We start from the raw sequence: 24,817 nt of genomic DNA, 5'->3' as shown, positions 1-24,817 counted from the left end.
TGAACCTGAAGAATGTTGTTTTCCTTTCCTGATTATCTTTATGAATTTTGCAATATAACTAACATCTTCACATCCAGTTTCTTCTCATAGTTTCTATGAATACTTGGTAGTTTCTTATATAGGACATATAATAGGTTTCCTGTTCTCTAGAGAGAGGCATTTAGGAAACTTAAAGGACTTGTTTCATTTTATAATATTTTTCTAGAACCCAAAAAGGTATACCTTCAGCAGTAAGGGAAGAGACCATAATAAACAGCATCAGGAAAAGTCAACATGCATACAGATTAAGCTTATCACTGAATGCCATTCTAATTTTGCTTAGGCAACCAAGGGAATCAATTCCACATCTGCTAAATTTAATTAATAGGTTTTTTTTCCCCTTCTTCTTGTGGATCTAGCTAACAAGTGAACTGACAGAAATCAAAGACATAGATTTGTCTACCTATGCCCAGTGACTGCCGGCAGCTTGTTCAGAGATTGCCTACTGAATTTAATACAAAATGTTAGCCTGCTGGACTGGCAGCTCTGAGTTTTCCATTGACAGCTAGCATTAAATATGATGCTGATGCTGTCTTTAATATTTCTTTAGGGATGAATTGTGTTGGTCAATCTGAAATAATGCAGTAAGATTTATTAGTGCATTTAAAATTCCCTGATCAATTAATAATTTATGATCATGATAATTATCTATTGTTTTAAGTTCATTTGTATATAGTCAGGGTTATGTCAGGGAGATGATACGTGTCAAGTTATATTTTAGATTATATGTTTGGTTTTCATGACCTTTTACCCAGATAAGATCCTACAGCTGAAGATACATGATGTTCAAAATAGAGAACTGAGCCCAAGGTGTTAACGTGACAAGATCCAATAGTATTTGTCTTTGGAGTTCATTAACATTAAAATATACAGAAGGGGAAAACATGTTAAATGGAATATAATTTAATATCAACTTTCTCCTACTTCTTAGGCCATAATTTATATTTTCTATGTTCTTAATGTTCCTACAACACCATAATCAAATGTTTTATTGCCTTGGGTACGTAGGAAAATAAACATACCACTTGGGAGCTTTTTCATTGCAATAGATGGTATTCGCTCAATTCTGTGATTTGATTTTGAAATCTGGGCCTACATGCAAAGATTTCAAAATGTATTCTACCTAGATACCTTTACCCCTCTGCATCCATTTTATCTATCAAATCTCACTAGTTCTCTCTCCAAATCAGTGTAGTATTAAGCAAAGAATAGTGCACTAGGGATAATGTATACTCGCATACTAGTTGTGTATCCTGAAGCAAGTTGCATCACTCTTTTTATTTTCAATGGTATTGTTTGTAAAAATGAGATGATTATAATAGGGGATTCATAAGGCCTCTTCCACTTCTAATAGTCTATGATTCTGTAACATCGCAGAATTAGAAGAAAAATCAGATATAGCATGTTGGTCAATGACAGGAGGGTAGAGGAGATGTTGGATAATATACATGCTAAGATACATCATATAGCACCATAAAAAAGAAAAGAAAGGGAAAAAAGAAGGAATAAAAAAGTTAAAAGAAACTCCTAATCTCAGGGGAAAACAATAACAACACCACCACCCCGGAACTCTCTAGACAAAGGTATTGGAGATACTAAAAACCCCCACTTACCTAAAATCTTTCTTTTATTGGGAGACAATGACACAGCAAAAGGTAGTATGGTTCACCATTGGTTGCCTTAATTTTCAATCTGGATTCCAATATTGATTCAGCTGCTTTATACCAGATAAATTCTACTGAGGGATACATTTTTCTAACTTTTAGAAAACATTAGGTTTTCCTTGAGGCAATTAGGTGGTTCATTGGATAGAGTTCTGGACCTAAAGTCAGAAAGACTTTACTTAGTACAAATCTAGTCTTACATAATTACTAATTGTGTGTCCCTAGTCAAGTCACTTAACTTTTGCTTCAGTTTCTTATACTGTAAAATTGGAAAAAAAAATAACAGGACTTATCTTGCAGGGTTATTGTGAGGAATAAAAGAGACAATATTTGTAAAGTGTTATTTACCTCTGAATTTTTGTATATAAGAGAATTCTATGGAGCATGTAGCTTTCTGCCTATTTCCCTGATATTGAGAGGTATTATTCTAGAGTTACCAAATGACAGAATCTTAGAGTTGAAGTGACCTATGTGACTTGTAGCTGACTAAGAATACTTTCTATGACATCCCTGATAAGTAGTCCTTCAGCTTTCAACTGAAGACCCACAGTGATGGGCAACCCATAATTTTCTCAGGCAGCCTATTTCAGTTTGATATACCTCTAACTGTAAGGAAGACTGACTCCCCACCCCACCCACCCACCTACCTTTCATCAGAAACTACAGCTGCAATTTTTACCCATTATTATTAGTTCTGTCCTGTGGGAACACAAACAGAACTCTTCCACATGACAGTCATTCACATACTTGAAGTCAGCTTCAAGTATGTCATTCCTCCTAAGTTTCATTTCCTCCAGGCTAAATAGTCCCACTTTTTCAACTGACCTTCCTATAACACAATCTCCAGAAACCTCACTATTACTGACAGCCTCCATCTGGAAATGGTTTAATTCATCAAAGCATTTAATTCAACCACAAATTTTCATCTGACCAGAGAAGAGTAGGGTCAGGACTATCACCTGTTATTTAAATAATGTGCCTCAGTAAGTGAAATCAAAGTTCTTAAATGGCCGTCACAGATTACTGTCCATATTTTTCTTCCTTTACAGTTTCTTCTTCATATTACTTTGTAATAAAGTGTTTTTGCTTACTGAATCAAGGGAATAAAAAAATAATCAAATAAAACCCCCAAATCTTTTTTCTTATGTAAAGAACTATAATCAGTCCTATAATAATGGGCAGGCAGTTTTCCTCCTCACCTTCCTCCTCCTTAGGGTGCTTTGTAATGGAACAAGCAAATAAGGCTAATTTTATTTTGTAGCACTGCCTAGTTAATGTGCTAGTGCTTAGTGCATCAGGTAGCATGAGTATCAAATAGGCAAATGAACCATATGTTACCATGTTTAAGCAAGAATGACAGCCTGCATAATGCTGCCCTCATTACAATCTCCCTCCTGTACTGCTCCTTTGTAATAAAATTTTAAATTGTTCATATTCAGTTCCTGAGAGCCTTGTTAAGGTGAGACTTTCCAAGGGAATACAAGCTGAAGATGTCAAGAGCCAGAAGATGCTCTTACCTGTGTCATACTGAGTTGTAACAAGCTAAAATCCTAAGGGTGTCACTGTCGAGATTGTCCTCATTCTGCCCCCACCCCTACCTCCAAGCATGTCTCCTCTGTTCCCCAGGCAGTAGCTTCCCCTTTCTGGCCCCTTTAGCCTAAGGATGTAGGAGTTTCCTCCCACAATGCTAGGAGAATTAACTCCTTTGACAAAGGCCTAGTTCATTAAAGATGTAAACTCTGCCTCCCAAATCTGTTCTACCTAAGTGGAGTTATAGCAAGAAATTTTTCTTCCCTTTCTGGAAAACTGTAGCTTTACACAAAGGAGAAAAAGTGTGTGTGTGTGTGTGTGTGTGTGTGTGTGTGTGTGTGTGTGTGTGTTTGTAGGTGGGGTAATGGGGGAAATGGAGAGACATGCAACTGCTAAAGAAGATACATTTCCTTATAAACTATTGTATTATATTCTCTACCTATTTTGGGAGAAGACATTAGCTGATAACATATATGCTGCTTCTTATATACTTTTTAATAATAGAAACTACATTTCATCTCTCTTCCCCCCCCACCCCCCACATTGCATTTTCTGGCTATGCTATCTCATCTTCTCCCTTCATGGCTAAGGATGCTTTATCTCTTCTTTGTTAGTTGATGAAAATATGTACAAGATATACCTTGCAGAAATACCCACCTTTCAGTCTTTTTCAAAAAAAAATTCTAAGTGACATCCCTATTTTAAAAATTTTCACAATTTTATAAGAACTATACAAGAAGTCCTGAAACTAAGGTTTAAAATGTGCTGACACTTTTTCCCTCTGTATTTCTGCAGGTGAGATGTTTGTGAAACTAAGATAAAAGATATCTCATTCCTTTTCAATATTATTATTTTTACATTTTCAATGAATACTTGATTACCTTACAAACTATTAATTATAATGACTTTACTTCAGTTGTTTGTTTTTGACCCTTCATTCAATCAGCAAATACTTCTTTTTTTCAGCTTCTTAAAGTTAGTCTGGGAGGGAGAAAGCAAATTAAGGGAAATACATTTGATTTCTGCAAGGAACTTACAAGCTGATTAGAAAATATCTGTGTCAATGGTAAAGCAAACTTTTATGAGTTAAAATGGGTATGGCAAGTGATCAATCAGTAAGCATTATTTGAACAAGTAGAGTACCACCATGGAAAAAGTACAGAGATTGACATCAAGGGACCTGTGTTCAGACCTGGGCTCCATTACACACTAGTTGTATGATTTTGGACACTTGAATCTAGGAAATACTGACTGACTGGTCACTTCTCTATTCAATAGGTTACACTGACTCTCTGGAGAAATATATAGACCACATCACTCAATGATTTAATACATACCAGATAGGGGCAGCTAGGTGGTGCAGTGGATAAAGCACCAGCCCTGGATTCAGGAGTACCTGAGTTCAAATCTAGCCTCAGACACTTGACACTTACCAGCTGTGTGACCCTGGGCAAGTCACTTAACCCCCATTGTCCCGCAAAAAAAAAAAATACAAACTAGATACCTTCATCTCAGTACTCCCCCATATCCCACCAAGGCAACAAAGGAAGGAAAAAGCAGAGCTACTGATGAAATATATCCATGAGGCAAATCTATTGTGCACTTCTTTTTAGTGTCAGATCAGCAACTCAATAGAAACCTATGGAATTAAAATTAATTTTGAAGGAACATATAAAATTTGCTTGCACAATGTCAAAGTAGTTAAATTATTATTTTTTTATCAATGGATTTGACTTCCAACCCTTCTGTATTCAAAATATACAAATGATTGTAGGGAATATCAAATGTGTTTTTCCATATATTGGTAAGATCATAAAGCTATAGAGATAAAAATAATAATGAACAGTTCCATGACCTCAAAAAGTACAGACCAAATATATATGTATATATGTGTGTATATGTATGTTTATATATACACATATATACATATATATGAATTATTAATTTCAAAAAGCAGTTGTATGATTAGGGCTAATAGAAAAGAAACAAAGTCTTTATGTTACCTCATCAACAATCAAATTTGCAAAGTGTAACCTATCAACATCTCAAAGTCTCTGTTATGAATACAAAGATATGTAGGAGGAAGGACAGTAGGTGTGCACTCACTCACTAACTAGAGAAGATTCAGAATTGGAATTTTCCTGGATGGATCATTTCAAACCCTATCTTCAAGATTATAGAAAATCCTTTTAAGATGTATTTGCCAAAGGATGACTTAATTATCTCAGGCACATTTCTAGGTTGTTGCTGGTGCTACAAATATAAAAGCAAAGGAGTCTCTGTTCTTAAGGAATAAACATACATAATACATACATATACACACATATATGATCTCTGAAGATGATGAAACATAACTTCATCATTTTATGGATAAATATACCGAAACTTAGAAAGCTTATGGTGACTTACCCAAGATGACATTGTTATTAGTAGAGTGAGCTATAAAAATCCAATTCAGTACATTTTCACTCTACCCCGATAACCCAAAATAATTCCAATTATTTAAAGATAAAATATTGGTTTAGAGAAGCTTCAAACAACAAAGGAAAGTAAATTAAAATACGTTAATCAATATGAACAGAATCTAATCTCAACTTTCTGACATTATGAATTGGGTTCTGCATAACAATTTCAATATATCATCTAAGTTATTTTACACTTCACTTGGGAGAATTTTAGGCTAAACCTCAGAGGTTTTATCGTTATTGATTGATTGATTGATTGATTGTCCTTGCTCAACTTTTTAAAATTCTCTTCTTGCTTTTAGCAACCCTTGGATTGCTGGCTACATTGCTACAGTGGTACCTCTAAATTCTCCTTCAGTATTTCTGAAGTGTCCCAGAATGCCCCAGAAATTGGAAACTTTTCTTTTTAATCTTTCCCTTTGTTCTACTAAAAAATAAACATTACTTGTAGGCCCATTTCACTGGATTCATTTCAATAAGTTTTCCATCTGATGCTATCTTTTTAAATGTTCACTTACTTCCAGGGGGTAAAAGAAAAATCAGATCGTTAATTATGGCATTTACATAGTAATGTCATTGAAATGATAATAGAAACACTATGGTACCAAAACAATTATGTCACAAGGCAATTGGTTTCTTCTGTTGTCTGTTTTTCTCTCTTTTCTTTTTCCCTATCTTTAGTTTCCTCTCCTTCCTTTTCCTCTACCATCTTTTATAATTAATAATATCATAGGTTTATAAATAACACTTATTTTAAATATTATCTAGTCTTAACTCCCTCATTTGGCAGGTGAGGGAATTGAAGCTCAAAGGACATCAGCTCGTAGTCAAAGGTCACATAAGTTGTAAGTAGAAAGGCAAGCACTATTCAACCTGCCTTAAAAGGTCTTTCTCTTTTCTTTAGATATAAAATATTCACTCCCAGCAAGATTAATTCCAATTTCTTACCATTTAAATTAGTTTAAATCTCATTGTAATCTTAATATAATACATTTATATTTGGCAAATATAGCATCATCATCTCTGAAATGGAACACATGTAACATTTTTTTGTATTACTAATTTAAATATTTCACATGCTTATATTCTAAGTTAGTTTAATATATTGATAGGTCTGATAATTGATATAACTATTTAAAATATCTAACTTTTGAATAACTGTTTAAGAAACTTAATTTGAATAACTATAATTTACATATAAACCTTATCTATCATCTATCTATCTATCGTAAAGACTTTAACATAGTGTTATACTCAAATATTCCAAAATATATGTGATATCATCAATACAGGTATTAACGTGAATAATATAGTTCTGAATTTAATAATTCATTCCTGTGATCTCTTGGAACAGTTATCCATGTTCTTTCCTTGAATTATCCTAACATCACAGAGATAGCATGAAATAATACATACTAGTGATTATCCTGTACTCTTGCTACTCTTGTAGGTCTATGTCCTTTATATATATATATATATGTGTGTGTGTGTGTGTGTGTGTGTGTGTGTGTGTATAGAGAGAGATGAGAGAGATATATTGATAGATATAGATTGATATATAGATGTTTAAACACACATATTTCCTGAATGGCATTCTTCACATTTATCATTTTTCAAATTTATAAATTTATAAATTTTTCACATATTCCAACTTCTTCAAACCCACCTCTGTACTTATCTATTAATACAGTGTCTGACATATAGTAAGCAATTAATAAATAATTTTTTCCTCACTCCTTCCTACTGGGTGAATTTTCATTTCAATTCTTTGTTAATACAGTATTCCATGAATTAGGACAATAATACATCACCTATAAAAATATTGGTTAAAACATTTGGCCTTTTCTTTCCTGGAGAACCTCATGGGGGGAACCCCCTACAATTTTCCAAAGATAATATGTCCTCCCACTTTTCTCATCTAGTGTGATTTTGAGTCTAGTTCATTTTCTTTTCTTTCTTCTTCTTTTTTTTTTTTTGGATCAAGTTTGTCTTCTTTATTCAACTTTTTAAAAAATCAGAATCCAAAGCCTTCTGAAAAAGGACTTGCATTATTTTCCATTGTTAGGCCAGTTCGTTCTTAAATTAAGGACAATCTCAACATCTTGAAGAGCTAATTTATACAATCCCAAGTTCATTTAATGCTGCTGTGGCAATAGGTTCTTTTGTAACTGACTGTAGCATATCCTTCAAAAGCAGGGCATATCCAATACTTAAATTCAAGACAGTACAGGCTTCTTTAATATGCTTGAAATAGTTTTCTGGTCTCTTGCAATAGTGGGAAAACAAAGGGAAAAAGATTCTGCCTCATGTAAAACCGAAGCTGAGCTGCTCCTCCTTCATTGAAGTAATTTGCAATAATTATTTCTTGATAGATATATGCATCCAGCTTTTCTACAAGCATTTGCCAGAAAATTTTAAATAAGGAGTAACAAAGCTGTTGTTCCAGTTAAAGTAGGTAATCTCTTAAAGAAAGCAACAGTGGACAAGCTGAACTTGACAGGAATATTACTTTTTATTCTTACTGAGAGGGTAAGGACAACCACCTTTTTCTTTGTGTACAATTTTGCAGCATCTTTGATATCTCTTAAGACAGGGTCTACTTGATGAGTCAACATGTTAAGTTTCAAGTTCTCCAGGAGGTTAATCATATCATCAAAGACGGAGCTCTCCACAGAGGCCAGCTGCCCCAGCTGCAATTTACTGAGAGTCTTACTCTCTGCAAGAACTTCCAATGCAGCCTTCTGAAGTTGCAGAAAGAAAACATTGTTGACCCTGTCTGCTAGTACTGTTGCAATGTAGTTGACAGCATTAAGAATTGTACAGTATCAAAAGGCAAGGGAAGCTCTGGTCTCTTCTTTCATAACCTGATTTAATTGTATCCTGAAATCATCAACTAAATCTTTATGTAACTACAGGACCTGAAGCTTTCTAGAAGCTGTATGTTGGAAGATTCTTATACCTGTCTGGTATAGCCAGCAGCAGGGTCATAAAAGTCTCTGCACAATCTGGAACTTTCATTTCATCAACATCAGTGATATCTTTATACTGTGAGACTCAGGCAGCTTCTGATGAAAGCCTTGAGTCCATCTTCTGAAGAGCAAAATTTTCTTTCCATGGTTAACCATCACTGAAAGCAGACCTCCTCTGAGAGAATATGCATGCAACTAGGAAAGGTGCTAGGATATCCAAGAACACTTTGCAGCTCCCTCATCCACCAAGTGACAGAAGAGATTGTCATCATATAAAAGACAAGGAATATCAGCAGCTAATTTCTCAAGAACCAGCATCATAAGGGCACGAGAAAATTCTAGCCTTGCGTTTACAGAAGAACATACTTTGTCTAATATTGGTTGAATTTTCTCATCCAGAAACTTAGCATGGTTTCCAATCCACGTAAGTACCTGAGTCAGGTACCACTCAGGCTTGCTTATAACATTAGTTTGTTGATTCCCACTGAAGTGATACCTGAACCTCTTCTGGAGGGGAGTCAGAAGAATCTGAGTGGGAAGGATGACCAGGGGTGAAGCCAGAAAGGAATAATTTTCTGGAAGTTGTTTTGGCTCAGTCAGTAATTCATCTGAGGTATGAAGTTTCAGAAGTTGACAGAACAGTGTCTCCAAGTTATTATATAAGTCTGGAGTACCAGCTATCTTGCTTAAGTCAATATTCTGAGGCTGAGGAGGGCCAATGAATGGCCAATGAAGATGTGTTAATAATATATCTTAAAAGCCACATTAGCTTGTCATTCAGAATATTATGTCAGAATTTAACAGTGGACCTAACAAAACTAAGGAGATGAGAACATGATGATTCGCTTAATAATGGATACTAAAGTAGAAGCTGCCTCTGGTACATTAGTGGTCATCAAATGTTGTTGAATATTATGACTTAGCTCCACTATTTGTAAAATCCATTTTAGGTAGGCAAGATATCACTTAATATCTTCTATTTGGCTAATTCATACTCTGAGATTATCCATCCATGTCTGTGCTGTCAACAAATGGCTGTTGATTGAACTAAAGAGAAGAGTTTATTTGAATCTTCAGCATTTTTTAAGGCATTCTGAATTATTTTAGGGACTTCTGATGAAATTGTAAGTATCTGTCCTTCTAATTGTGCTTTATTTTCTGTCAACTGTTCTATGAGTTTTCCAAGTTTCTTTAAAGATTTAAGAACATTTCCAACTTCCTTTTCTACTAAATTAGACATGTAGGGAGGGATGTCACAGGTATCTACATCTTGGTTGGTTTGTTCTTTTGTGACTAGAGCTGCCAATCTTAGGTAACCTCAGCTCAGCTCCCACTGCTTCCTTCTCTCCATCTTCTTGGCTCCTTCCCCAGCCTGCCTTCAGGGAGCAGCCCATGTGATGCGCAGAGGGAGCCATTCTGGGGGTGTACTGGCTAAGACAGTGATGGGAGTTTGACTCCGTGGGTGCCATGTTGTCTGCAAATGCCACTTCCTTTCTGGGACTCACTGTAGCACATTTTCTCTAGGAAATGTCTGCATGAAAAAATAATTAATTTATGAATGATCTCTATACATCATCAATTCAATTTCATGTGATGTTCAAGAAATGGTCTTCATCTACATTTTTTGCAGACTTTTTAATATTATTCATTGGGCTCTGGAGTTTTCTGGGACTTGATGCAATCATCTTATTATACAAATAGAGTAGCATCCAAAGAAAATTTCCATCTTTATGCAATCCTTTTACACCTTAATGTCCATGTTTAGGCAGGTGGGTAGAACAGTGGATAGATCATGAGACCTGGAATCAGGTAGATTTCACGTCAAATCTGGCCTCAGAAAGTTAATAGCTTTGTGATTCTGATAAGTCCCTTAACCTCTGCCTCAATTTCTTCAACTGTCAAAAGGAGATGATAATAATAGCCCTTACTTTCCAAGGTTCTTGTCAGAATTTAATGAGATACTTGCAAAGTAGTTAACAATCCATAAAATATCATACAAACACTAGGTATTAGCTATTATTAAATTCCTCCATGACAATGGAAAACATTTTTGGTGAATAAATACATGCTGCCTTTAAGCCTGTGTTGATATTAATCAGAACATATTTAAACAAAGTTATATCTGTTTGTTACAGTATCAATGTTTATTCTAGAAATCAGATATATGAATAAATGACACCTTGTTGGGAGAGATACATTTTACAAGATCATAAATTTGTTTGCCTTTATTGAAAATAATCCCACAATCCCACAGTAGCAAAGAGAAGCAACTGACAAAGACAGTATTACACATCTGGGTTATGATCAATACTGGAGGGTCTAAGAGTCCTGATTCTGCTGAGGTCTTGCCTCTTTCTTTCCTATTATATTTGACTCCTCTTCCCCTGAACCTCAATCTCAAATGAGCTGAAATGAAGACATTTTAGAGGAGGTTGGGAGTGTCCACACTCCATTTCCACCCATTTAACTAGAAACAGATTAGGCTTCCGGGAACTTGACAGAAATAACACTGCTTCCACATCCAGGCTCAGAAAACCTTGTGAAGATGCAATCCTTTTCATTATATTGACTGTGCAATTGCATTACCTTGTGTTTGCTAATAGGGGAATAAAAAATTGGAAAGGGATAGATCTCTCAACCTGGTTGTGCTAAGCTCAGTTGACAACACTGTTGATGAACTGAGATCCTAGACCAAATTGATAGATATATCTCCAGAGATCAGGCTATCCCTCTTGGTGGGAGAAAGTTTTTTTAAGCATATTAATTTGAGGAGAGCTACTTTAAAGTATGGTTTTGGTACCAAATCAAAAACTATTTTAAAATAATTTACTTTTAGAATAATCATGGTACTAACTAGTATTCCATACACCTCTGAGTTTTTTGATGATTATTAAAGGAAAAAAGTATTATGCAATGTGAAAACATTGAGAAAACCTGCTTTGTTTTCTTTCAATATCCTTATCAAAAACACCCTTTGTCTTTCCTTTCTCCCTCCCTTTGTCTCCTTCTACTTCTACTTCTCCCCCATCTCTGTCTCTATATAGCTAAATATAAAAAAAAAACTATAATCTATCTATCTGTGTGTCAATCTATCTCTCCATTTATCATCTATATGTTTATCACTTTTTGTGGCAAAAAAGATATACAGTTCAGCTACCATCCCCCCAATATTTTGAACTAGATAGTCAATGTTATTCTTTTCAAGTCAGAAATTTTATAATCCTATGAAATGTAACATCCCAAATACTTTTTCCCCTTTCTAGTTGTTTCAGAATTGCTTCCATATTTTCTGACAACAGATTTGAAAGAGATTTTCTTGAAACCATTTGAAAGAGATTTTCTTGAAAGCATTTGATGATGTTATTTCATGGATTGTTTTCATTTGAGTTTACTTACCCTATTTCCCAAATGATCCATATAAACTTGAACTATTTGTAAGTAATGCAATTCAGTTGAAAGGCCCCCAAAATACTGTCATCTGTCTGGAACTAGGTAAAGATCAGAGAAAATAGCACCAGTCATCAATGGTGTTTCCTCAAAAATTTCCTATTATTGCTTTACATGTGTCAAAGATATTTACTGAGTCCAAATTATCATAATCATTATTGAAAAGCATTTTTAAAGTAGCTAACTGCCTATAGTCCTATGGTAGGTGGTGTACTAAGAGCTATATCAATGTGTTCCCTGTCTTCTAGTGCTCTGCTAAAGATTTGGCTTTATAGCTTTCCCTAGAATATGAAATTAATGTTTAATCTCAAGGTTCTATAACCAATTGTAAAGTGGCTAATTCCAACAAATAATATTTTCTTCCCCTCAAATAATGAGCCTATTTATTTTTCTTTTTTGCTTAATCTTTTTGTTATATTTCCGTTATAGAATCATTGCTATATGAATGAACCCATAGAACACAAAATGCACAATTGCTTAGTCCATGGGCTATTATGTGCATGAGTGTGTTGAATTGCTAGATGTTGCTGGGATTACATAAAACTAGAAATATGAATTTTTCTATGCCCTTGGAGAACTGGTAGACCACATGAGATTATTTTAGGGTTAGTTATAGTGGAATGGCATAGTCATAATAAAAGGTAAGTATTGGGGGGTGGAGCAGAGCCAAGATGGCAGAGGAATGGCTGTGACTTTCAGAGCTCCCCAAACCATCCATCCACATAACTACAAACAGTGCCATAGGAGAATTCCAGGAGCAACAGAACCCTCACAAGAACAGAATGAGATTATTTTCCAGCTAAAGACTTCTTAAAGGGGCAGGAGGGAAGGTCAGCTGCACTGGGGGGAGAGAGGAGAGCAGCATGTACCTCACAGATCCAGCCACAGGCAGGCTTTACCTCCGGGGCCTTGGAATCATCTATATCAGTGGCTACTTCTGAAACTCAGCCAACAGACTGGTGAGGGGGTCCAGCAGTTGGGGAGGGGGAGATAGCAGGAGGTCTCTGCTGTTGCTAAGGCAGAGAACTTGTGTTCTGAACCAGTAAGCAGACTTAAGTAGTTGTGGCCCAGTGGGGGAGGGGCACAGGCATGCCAAGATTGCAACCACAGAGAATCAGATTTCAATCAGATTTCTGCTTCCAGGGTTAAAGATCAAGCAAGCCCTTAGTTAATTACAGTCTAGGAAAGCTGAGAATGAGCCTCTCCTTAAATCATACCACCTGGGACATCCTGAAGCCTGGGAGAGTGCATCCTGGAATCAGTGCTATACTTAAAGAAGGAGTTAAAAGCCAAGAAATAGGCAGCCAAGATGAGCAGGCCGAAAAAAGCAGCAAACTATAAAAAGTTTCTTTGGTGACCAGGTAGATCAAAATACAGCCTAAGAAGAAGATAACAAAATCAAAACTTTCACATCCAAAGCTTCCAAGAAAAATATGAATTGGTCTCAGTCCATGGAAGCACTCAAAAAGGACTTTGAAGATAAAATAAGAGAGGTGAAGGGAAAAGTAAGAGAGGTAGAGTAAAAAATGGAAAGAGAAATTAGAGTAATTCAGTACAGTCATGAAAAACAAGTGAACAGCTTGAAAAGCCAAATTGGCCAAATAGAAAAGGAGGTACAAATGCTCTCTGAAGAAAATCATTACTTAAGAATTAGGATAGATCAAATAGAATCTAATGACTTTATGAGAAATCAAAACACAATAAAGCAAATCCAAATGAATCCAAAATAGAGGGCAATATGAAACATCTAATTGGGGAAAAAAAAAGCTGACCTGGAAAATAGATCCAGGAGACATAATTTGAACATCATTGGACTACCTGAAAACCATGTTCAAGAAAAGAGCTTTAGATATCATCTTCCAAGAAATTGTCAGGGAAAATTGCCCTGATATTCTAGAAGCAGAAGGTAAATAGAAATTGAAAGAATCTACCAGTCACCTCCTGAAAGAGATCCAAAAAGGAAAACTTCCAGGAATATTATAGCCAAATCCAAGAGATCCCAGGTCAAGGAGAAAATATTCCAAGTAGCTAGAAAGAAGCAATTCAAGTACTTTGGAGCTACAGTCAGGATACCACAAGATGTATCAGCTTCTATATTAAAGGAACTGAGGGCATGGAATAAGATATTCCAGAGGGCAAAGGAATTTGGATTACAATTAAGTATCACCTCCTCAACAAAAATGTGTATAATCTTTCAGAGTAAAGAATGGGACTTCAATGAAAAAGAGGACTTTCAGTCATTCATTATGAAAAGACATGAACCGAATAGAAAATTTGACTTTCAAATACAAGATCCTAGAGAAGCATAAAAAGGTAATCAGGGCAGGGGGCAGCTAGGTGGCACAGTGGATAAAGCACTGGCCCTGGATTCAGGAGTACCTGAGTTCAAATCCGGCCTCAGACACTTGACACTTACTAGCTGTGTGACCCTGGGCAAGTCACTTAACCCCCATTGCCCCACAAAAAAAAAAATCAGGAAAAAGAAATCATGAGGCATGTTAAAATTTTAAACTGTTTACATTCCTACATGGGAAGATGATACTTCTAACTCATAAAAACCTTCTCAGTATTAGGGCAGCGGAAAGGTATATACTTAGACAGAGGGTGCATGCATGAATTGAATATGAAGGGATGATATCTGTAAAGAATTTAATTTTTGTTATCCTTTTTTTTTCTTTTGGAGTCAGGGAGGGTAGGGTGGCTTATGTGTGGGGCTGGATGCCAGGCCTCCTGGGTCCAGGGCTGGTGCTTTGTCCACTGTGTCACTTAGCTGCCCCTTTATGACATTTAAAATAAAGTTAAGGGGTAAGAGGAATGCACTGGAAGAAAGGGAAAGGGAGAGGTGGAATGGGGTAAAGTAGCTCACATAAAAGAAATAAGAAAAAGCTTATGGAGTGGAAGCAAAGATGAAGAAGGAGCAGGGGTGTGAGTGAGACTTACTCTCATCAGAATTGGCTGAAAGAGGGAATAACATACACACTCAAGTGGGTTTAGTAATATATCTTGCCCTGTGGCAAACTGGGAGGGGAAGGGGCTAAGGGGGAGAGGCAAAGGAATGGAGGGCAGATTGGGAGAGGGGCAGTAAAAGCAAAAGACTTTTGAGGAGGGATAGGGTCAAAGGAAGTTAGAAAATAGAATACATATCAAGGGGAGGGAATAGGATGGAGTTAGCAGTAGTAATTGTGAAGAAATGATGAGCAGGATGCTATCAGAAGGACTTTTGAAAAATGCAATCCATCCATAGAGGAAGAACTGATGGTATCTGAATACAGATTAAAGTACAATTTTGTTTGTTATTTCCTCTTTCTAAAGTTATTTTGTCTTTTTTCTTTCACAACCTGACTAATGAGAAGATGTTTTGCATGACTGCAAATATATAATATATTAAATTGCTTGATTTCTTGGGAAAAGGTGGGGAGGGAGGAAAAGAATTTGGAATACAGTTTTAAAAATCAATGTGAAAAAATTGTTTTTTACATGTAACTTGGGAAAATTCTGAATAAATCAATAAATTTAAAAAAAAGATAACTATTGAAAGCCAGCATAGTTGTGCAGAAGAACATTGGACTTTGTGTCAGGTACTTATGTTGAAATTCCGTCTGGGAAACTCAATAGAACTTTGTCACCTAGCTAGCAAGTGTCTGAGGCAGAATAGCAATCTTCATGATTTCTAGTCTATTGCCTTCTTCACTCTATAGCACTGACTCTGTAGCAGCTAGGCAGCCAGCAATAAATAGAGCATTGGGCCATGAATCAGGAAAATCTGAGTTCAATTTCAGCCTCAGACATTTAATACAGGTGCCTTTGGCAAATCACTTAATCTCTTCCTGACTCAGTTTCCTCATTTCTAAAATGTGTGTAATAATTGTACCTATCTTCCAGAATTGTGAGGATCAAAGGAGATGTTTGTGAAGAACTTAGCACAGTGCCTGGGACACAGAAAGTACTTAATTAGTGCTTATTTTCTACCTCCTCCCTCTCTTGCTAAGGACATTTTTACTACTAAGAATCTGTGAGTCCATAATTCTAGGAAGGCTAATTCAGTCCTCCATACCTCATTTTTGCTGTCGATAATATTATTCATAAAATCCTTTTGATCCTGAATAGTCTTTTATTCTAATTATCATTTGTTTTGTACAGACAATAAGTTTAAAAGGGAGTGGTGTTAGATGAGTCACAGACGTGCAGAAGACAGGAAAATCATTTGGAGCAGGCAGGGGGTGGTCTGGAAACACTTCGTGGAGCAGGTAGTTCATAACTTTACCTTTTGAATCTGAGTAAGAATTTGAAAAGTACAGAAAGGAGGAGGGAAGATATTTCAGTCATGGAATATTGCCTAATTGTTATTTGAAGAGCTCTAAAAAAAAAGACTACAAATCAGAGTGACAGAGAGGTGCAAAATATCTTACCTTGGAGTTAGGAAAACATGGATTTGAGTACAATCCAGAGACAAATTGGTAACACAACGTTAGTTAACTGCTTCAAAGTTCATCTGGGAAATCTGTAGTTCAGGCCTTACCTCAAATACCTCCAGCACCACCACCAGCCATCCCACAATAATAACCTCAAAAATAATATTTAAAAGTATATAAGGATTTGCATAGCTTTTTTGAAGGAAATATGGATAAGAATAATCTCAATCCCTTTCAGTTTTATGAATGAAACTGGTACCAGCATTTTATACATCAAGGATAATAGTTAGATAAGCCTAGAAATGAAAAAGACCTCAAAAGCCCCAGTCATTTTACTGATGAAGAAACTGAGGTCTTGGGATGCCAACTGACTTGCCTAAGATAATTGAAGTAATAATATGACACATTACAATTGAAATTTTCTTATATACAATATTTAATTTCATTCTCACACTTGAGCAAAGTTGGAAGTACAGAAATAATTAAGTCCATCATAGAAATGATGAAACTGACTACCAGAGGAATTGTATGGTTTTCCCATTGTTACCCAGGAAATTAATGGGAAACCTTAGTGCTAAACTCGGGCTTTAGAGCATCCATTATAGTTCTCTGTCTATAGATCACTGCTGTTTTTATAACAGAAAGAACTATTGCTATATTACCAACACCCTTAACTGTTAGGATGTGTTTTAGTGGAAGTGGCCATATTTATTTCAGAGAAAATAAATCCTTCTCTCTAGCCCAGTCAAAAGCCAACCTATATTATGATAAACTTCCTGTTAGTTCTAGTTGTCAATACATTTTGTATGGACTTTGCTTTTCTTTATTACTGTGGGTACTATGCCCTCTCTATAGTAGTAGGCAAATAACCATTGCATCAGTAAACTACTTGAGGGTGAGGACTGGAAAATACACTGATTCTTTTTCTATACCTTTAGCTGTTAAGTGTTAGGATAGGTGGTTGGAAGCTGTTAGGATAGGTGGTTGATAAATGTTGTTGTTGCATTATTAAATTGGATTCTGATATGGCTAGATTATAAATATTTTATTTGATCTCTAATGTTCCATAGTTCTTTCATCTTTAATTCTCAGTTGTTATATATCAATTTTCCTTAATCTAATGGATTAAAGTTGTAAATTTGTCTTTGACTGAGTTAGGGGTGTACTATGATGAACTGGCCTGTTCTGGGTGGCAAAATGGTACTTCTGAAGCCAATTATCATCAGTAGTTAAGAAGAACAACTCCTGCTTTGATCTGAGCTGTTCCCTTTGTGTTTATTTATTTTCAGGTTATCATGTCAGCCACTTTTTTGAGCTCATTAAAGACTATTCTGAGATAAAGAAAGCTTTCTTTTGAAGATGACTTCTTAAATGACAGAAGGATTAGCATATAAATTATACTGTAATTATGATAATCAGGTGCAAAGATCATTAAAAGACAATATAAATAATTTGATCTAAGCTGCATTCCAGAGGGATGTTTTACCTCCAAACTCAATTGTTGAGTCACAATTTATCCACACTTTCACAGCCTCTTATCAAACTACTTTTAATCCCATCTATTTGACATTTACCAGATCTCAGGAAATTAGAGAGTCAATTAAAATTTCATGGTCTCTGGTATTATCTTTAGGCAGAACTTGAAGCAATCCTCTAGTTAATAATCTTACTATAAAAATAGCAGATTGCTCCACTTTTAGCAGTGAGAAATTTTAATTGTCCAATGCCCTCTTTTCTCTAGGTTTAGCAAATATAACAATTGCTAATCTTCTGAAGCCTCAAAATTTTTGATAAGTTGTATTCAGGGAACTTCCCATTGAGAAGCAGATATTATTTGTCCTTTGCAAATTTGTTTCTAGAAATCAATTATTCCATTTCAGAATCTTTGAGATACATTAGTTCAATGTACACAAACCTAACTTGTCATATATATTCATCCATGACAAGAACTTTAGGTAAATGGCATTTAGTTGTAATAATTAAATCTGTTTTTTAATCTTTCTGAAAGGAACATATTACATGCAGATACATATAGAATAAAAGAGTTAGTAGAGATGTAAGCTAAACCCTTCATATTTCATTTGGCAAAAATGAGGCCTTGAGATTGATTTGAACTCAGGATCAGAGGTGGGTTTTCTACCCAGATCTTATTTCCTTAAATCCCTGTACCATCCTAATGGATAGAAAACCAGTACAATGGAGATCTAAGGTGTTATTTTCAAGGAGATGCCAAAGTAAGGATCTTAGGATATTATCTTAGGGGAAAGAGTAGACAATCCTATATTTAAACTCCAATTCATCTTTTGAAATATATTTTATCCTTAAAAAGATTAATGTATTGAGTGTTCTTGACTGCATGTGCTACGCAGAAATTATTCAATTTTTCTACTTTCAAATAGCTCCTGGGCATCTATTTCTCTTCTTTTCTTTTCTTTTGCAGGGCAATGAGGGTTAAGTAATTTACGCAGGATCATACAGCTAGTAAGTGTCAAGTGTCTGAGGTCAGATTTGAACTCAGGTCCTCCTGAAAACAGGGCTTGTGTTATCTACTGTACCACCTAGAAACCCCTGGGCATCTATTTCACTCAGAATGTATGTGACTCTGCCGTGTTTATTATCTACTAATTAGTTCCCTAAACAGTAATGTTCAATACAGTAAGCTGTGTGATATTCTAATGTATCTATAGAGTCAATTTATGATCTTATAACATAATAATAAACATCAAATCATGGTAACTTATATTTCTAAAAATCATATCACTTTTGAGATCCCATATACATTTTGATAAAATTATTTTTGTATATGAAGTGTAATAAGAATTACCATATTCTGGCACTAATGGCATTTCTCTTATTTTGGGAGACCTTTGCCTTTCTTGCAAAAAGTATATTTGGAAAGGAACCTTCATTTAAAAAAAAATGTTGTTTGGTGCTTGCTTCAGCAGCACATATGCTAGAATTGAAATGGTACAGAGAAGATCACAGAACTTAATAAATTTAACCACAAAATAAATAGGTGAATATAATTTTAGAAAAGGTAGATATGAGAGACCTGTGGAGAAAACTTAATGGGTATAGAAAGGAGTATACTTTTTTTTTTCTCAGCAGAACATGATACCTACACAAAAACTCACCATGTATTATATTAGGGCATAAAAACACCACAGTCAAATGCAGAAAGGCATAAATATTAAATGCATCTTTTTCTCAGATTATGATACAATAAAAATTATATATAATAATGGCCATGGAAAAATAGACCAAAATTAATTATAAACTAAACAATCTCATCCTAAAGAATGAGTGGGTCAAGCAACAAATCATCAAAATAATCAATAATTTCATCAAAGAGAATTACTGTAATGAGATAACATATCAAGACATATGGAATACAGCCAAAGCAGTTTTTAGGGGAAATTTTGTATATCTAAATGCATACACGAATAAAATAGAGAAAGAGGAGATCAATGAATTAGGTGTGCAACTAAAAAAACCTAGGAAAAGGCCAATTAAAAATCCCTAATTAGGGGCAGCTAGGTGGCGCAGTGGATAGAGCACCGGCCCTGGAGTCAGGAGTACCTGAGTTCAAATCCGGCCTCAGACATATAACACTTACTAGCTGTGTGACCCTGGGCAAGTCACTTAACCCCAATTGCCTCACTAAAAAAAAAAAAAAAAAAAAAAAAAAAAAAAAAAAAAATCCCTAATTAAATACCAAATTAGAAATTGTGAAAATTAAAGAAGAAATTAATAAAATTGAAAGAAAGAAAACAATAGAATTTAAAAAAAAAGAAACTAAGAGCTGGTTTTATAAAAAAATAAACAAAAATTAAAATAGATAAATCTTTGGTTAATTTGCAATCTAGATTAGAAGGAAAACAAGAAGTTGGGAAACGCTTTTTTTTTTACAGCCAGTGTTTCTGATAAATATATGGAGAACTGAATCAAATTAATAAGAATACAGGTCATTCCCCAATTAAGAAATGGTCACAGGATATGAACAGGCACTTTTTCAGATGTTGAAATTAAAGCAGGGGCACCTATGTGGGAAGAGGATAAAGCACCAGCCCTGGATTCAGGAAGAGTGAGTTCAAGCCCGACCTCAGACACTTGACACTTCCTAGCTGTGTGACTCTGGGCAAGTCACTTAACCATCATTGCCCCACCAAAAAAGAAACAAAGAAACAAAGAAAGAAAATAAATAAATAAATAAAATAAATAAAATAAATAATGAAATAAAGCTATCTACCCTTACGTGAAAAAAATTTTCTCAGTAAGAATAGATAAGAGAAATGCAAACTAAAACTGCTCTAAGTTACTATCTCACACCTATCAAATTGGCAAATATGACACAAAAAAGGAAAATGCTAAAGGGAGATTTGGGAATATTTCTTATATTTTTTAATTAATTAATTTATTTTAGTTTTCAACATTTGTTTAGATAAGATTTCCAATTTCCAATTTTTCTCCCTCCCTCCCCTCGCACCCTCCGTCTCCTAGACAGCAGATAATCTATTTGGGAATACTTTTTTGGGGGGGTGGGGCAATGAGGGTTAAGTGACTTGCCCAGGGTCACACAGCTAGTAAGTGTCAAGTGTCTGAGGTTGGATTTGGACTCAGGTCCTCCTTAATCCAAGGCTTTATCCACTGTGTCACCTAGCTACCCCTATTTGGGAATATTTCAACACTAATACATTGTTGGTGGAGTTGTGAACTGATCCAACCATTCTGGAGCTCAATTTGGAACTATGTTTCATGGGTTATAAAGCTGTGCCTAGTCTTTGACCCAGCAATACTAGGTCTATACCCTAAAGAAATCATAAAAAGGGAAAAGTACCCACATGTACAAAAATATTTATAGCTGTTCTTTTTTTAAAAAAAAAATTTTGGTGGCAAAGTATTGTAAATTGAGGGGATGCCCATCAATTTGGGAATAGCTAAACAAGTTGTTGTGTAAGAATGGTATGGAATGCTATTATACTGTAAGGAATTATAAGCAGGCAGATTTCAGAAAAACCCAGAAAGACTTACATAAGCTGATGCTGAGTGAAGTGAGCAGAACCAGGAGCACTTTGGACACAGTAAAAACAATATTGTGTGATGACCGACTGTGAAAGACTTAGGTCTTCTCAGGAATACAATGATCCAAGATAAAGACTCATGATGAAAAATGTTCTCTATATCCATAAAAAGAACTATGGCATCTGAATGTATATGAAAGCATACAATTTTCACTTTTTTGTTTGTTTCATCTTTTTACATTTTTTTCACTTTTGCTCTGAATCTTCTCTCACAACATGACTAAAGTGGAAATATGTTTAAAATGATTGTAGTATATAACCTATATAAGATTGCTTGCTGTCTTTCTGGAAGGGAGAGAGGAAGCAAAATTTGGAACACAAAAGCTTACAAAAATAAACAATAGAAACTATCTTTACATGTATTTTGGAAAAAATAAAATAATATTTAAAATAATAATGTTGAACTTTGATAGGTCATAGAAAAAATTAAATTCAATGGCATGCAATTTAGTGAGCACTTAATAACATAAAAGTTATTGTTTGTAATACCCTAGGTCCTGGTGATAGAAAGAATTAAAAGGGATCCCTGTCCTCAATAAGCTTTCATTGAAGATAGGGGATTGGAAGTTGAAAGAGACGCAAGTAAACATATGTCTAGTTAATTTCCCTATGGAAAAATTAAACTATAATTCATTTTGCATGAAGAATGTATGTCAGCCCTATTTCACTAGCAATATTTGCCTCCAAATCTTCCAATTTTGCCAATTGTAAGTTTGATATTAAATAATAATATAAAGCATTAGATTTGTATCCATTTATGTGACTAAATTTCAGAGCATTTCACTTATTATTATCTTTCCATTCACACTCACCTTCACCATTAGGTTTACTAATCAATCAATTCCAAATGATTTTTTAAAAATATGATAAAAAAGAATTATATAATTTATGTTCTGGTTGTGCTGTTTTCCCAACTTTCTATCATTTTCTAAAGTCTCTCACAAATTAGTTCCATTTTTCCTATAGGTCACTTACATTATGATATCCTATTTCATAAAGGATGACAATTTATTTTTTCATTCCCCTATTGTTGGATATTTATGTTGCTCTCAGTTTGGGAAAATGATAGACAATGTGTATTTTAAAATATTTTTTCACTTTATAATTATTTTATAATTATTTTTAAAACACCCTTTCATGTTCAGTTAATAGTCTATAAGAAGAATTAAAGGAACACAATTATGATTATTTTTGCAGCCTTTGTCATGTCCTGCCAGATTTCTTTCCCAAAACTTTTTACCCGTGTATAGGTACATCAACACTGTTGACAGGAGTATAGAGGTATTTCCCAACTGTCAATTTTCATCTTTAGTTTTGGGGGAGAAAGTGAATATTTTCAAGTTCATTTCACATTTTAAACTACTGATATTCATTAATCATTTATCTGTTAAATTAAGATGTCTTCAAATTTTAATAGCATCTCATGTTTTAATAGACATCTTCTCATATTTTCTACAAACAACCCACCCCCAATTTGCTAGTGTATTTTAGTTAAATATAAGAAATTGGATAAAGTACAGGTCTTGGAGTCAGAAAGACCTAAGTTTTCATCCTGCCACAGAGACTTATTATGTCTATACATCTGGATCATCTAACCTCAGTGTCTCACCTAAAACATGCGTATGTAAGAGAATCTTTCTAGGATGGTACTTGTGAGAATCAACATGTAACATGTTTTGTAGATCTTAAAGTATGTATAAATGCTAGTTATGCATTTTTCATATAAAGTGATAAAGCAATTTGTCTCCAATTCCCCATTTAATAGGACTAAAGTTGTCTTTCCTTGATATTTAAGATTAATTACTTAGTGTCTTTTATTTTTTCTATGCTAACTAGTTTCTATATTGTAAATATAGAAATGGAGGGTAATAAAACACCAGGATATATTTACGAAGAATATGTGTCATTGATTCATCTAGGAAAAATATGAAAGTTTTGTATAAGTCAAAAGTATTATATTGCAACATTCCCCCAGGAAAAATAAAAATCAGCTCTTGGGCACCAGTAAAAAGAGTGTGTCCTGGACTTGTAAAGTGAGGTGCATGCTACTCTGCTCAGACCACATTTGGAGGGTTTACTTGGTTTGAGGTACTGTATTTTATGAAGGCCAATGATAAACCAGAAAAAAATCCCCAAAAGAGCAAGTAAATCATGTTTCATGAGGATACTTGGACAGATTGAAGAAGACTAGGTAGGGGGACAGCAGTTGTTTTCAAATACTGGAATGACTATCATGTAGAAGATGCATGAAACATACTGTGCATGAAACTTTAGAGGGAATACCTCTGTGAAATTACAGTGTCATATGTATGCATACTATCATGAAATTCTCTACTGCCTCCTTATGATGTGAAGGTGATGCTATAAAATAAAAATCTTTGACAATGTATTTAAAATTGGAAAGTTCTATCATCTGGGAGACTTCAAGTATAATATTGGATTATATCTGCTTTCTGTGGAGCTTCCCAATATGGATAGAATGGGAAATAATTACAGTGCAAACACCAATATCAATATATATTGTGATATTTCGGGACTTTAGTACAGATGTCTGGAGGCTCTAGGAAAACTAAAAATAAGTGGACAATATTAGAACTCTCTCTCATTCACACCCCAACCCCATAACAAAAAACCCTGGAAATATTTTATATCTTTTTGTTGTCTTCAAAATCAAGAAAAATAGAATGAAATGTGCATTTGAAGCAAACCTAACAAATAGTACATAGGTGATTTCTAAAGATTCTTTACCACTGAAGTTTTATGTATCATATGGATTTAGAAATTCAAAACCAAAATGGGTTTTACTTTTGTCCTCAATACTACGCTTTATTCATTTTAAAAATCTTCACATTCATGGGAAAAAATAGTTGTTTATTAGCAAAACTTATCTGTTGTTGAGATTGGTCCACATATTTTTAGTGCCAGAGAAGTACATATTAAAAGGAAATGGTGCTTTTATTTCTTGTGATAATGTCATATATTCCAAAGACTGCCTTTAGTGATCTCATATTTGAAAATCAGGGTTGGAAAGAGACTTTTTATTTTTCTCTTGAAGTTATTGGATTACCAATTAGAATATTCCAGTAAAGTATTCTATGAATGGATATCCTACTTTCATTATTAACTGTTTGGTAATTTGCAGGCAGGTGCATTTTGTACAAATTTTGTTAAGTGACAGCCTTATAATTCTGTCTCACTTTGTTGGTTATC

General features: G+C 34.7%; 1 protein-coding gene and 1 pseudogene across 1 annotated transcript in view; one reads left to right on the top strand and one right to left on the bottom strand.

Annotated features, from left to right (window-relative positions):
* LOC122737331 (contactin-6-like) overlaps positions 1 to 24,817 on the top strand; it is a 482,372-nt gene that overhangs the window by 346,307 nt on the left and 111,248 nt on the right.
* On the bottom strand, positions 7,747 to 9,907 carry LOC122737330 (annotated as a pseudogene).

Source organism: Dromiciops gliroides, chromosome 1 (genome assembly GCF_019393635.1).
Source record: "Dromiciops gliroides isolate mDroGli1 chromosome 1, mDroGli1.pri, whole genome shotgun sequence".
In the NCBI taxonomy this organism is placed as follows: Eukaryota; Metazoa; Chordata; class Mammalia; order Microbiotheria; family Microbiotheriidae; genus Dromiciops; species Dromiciops gliroides.
Note: the sequence above shows the minus strand (reverse complement) of the source record. Positions and strands in the feature narration are given on the sequence as shown.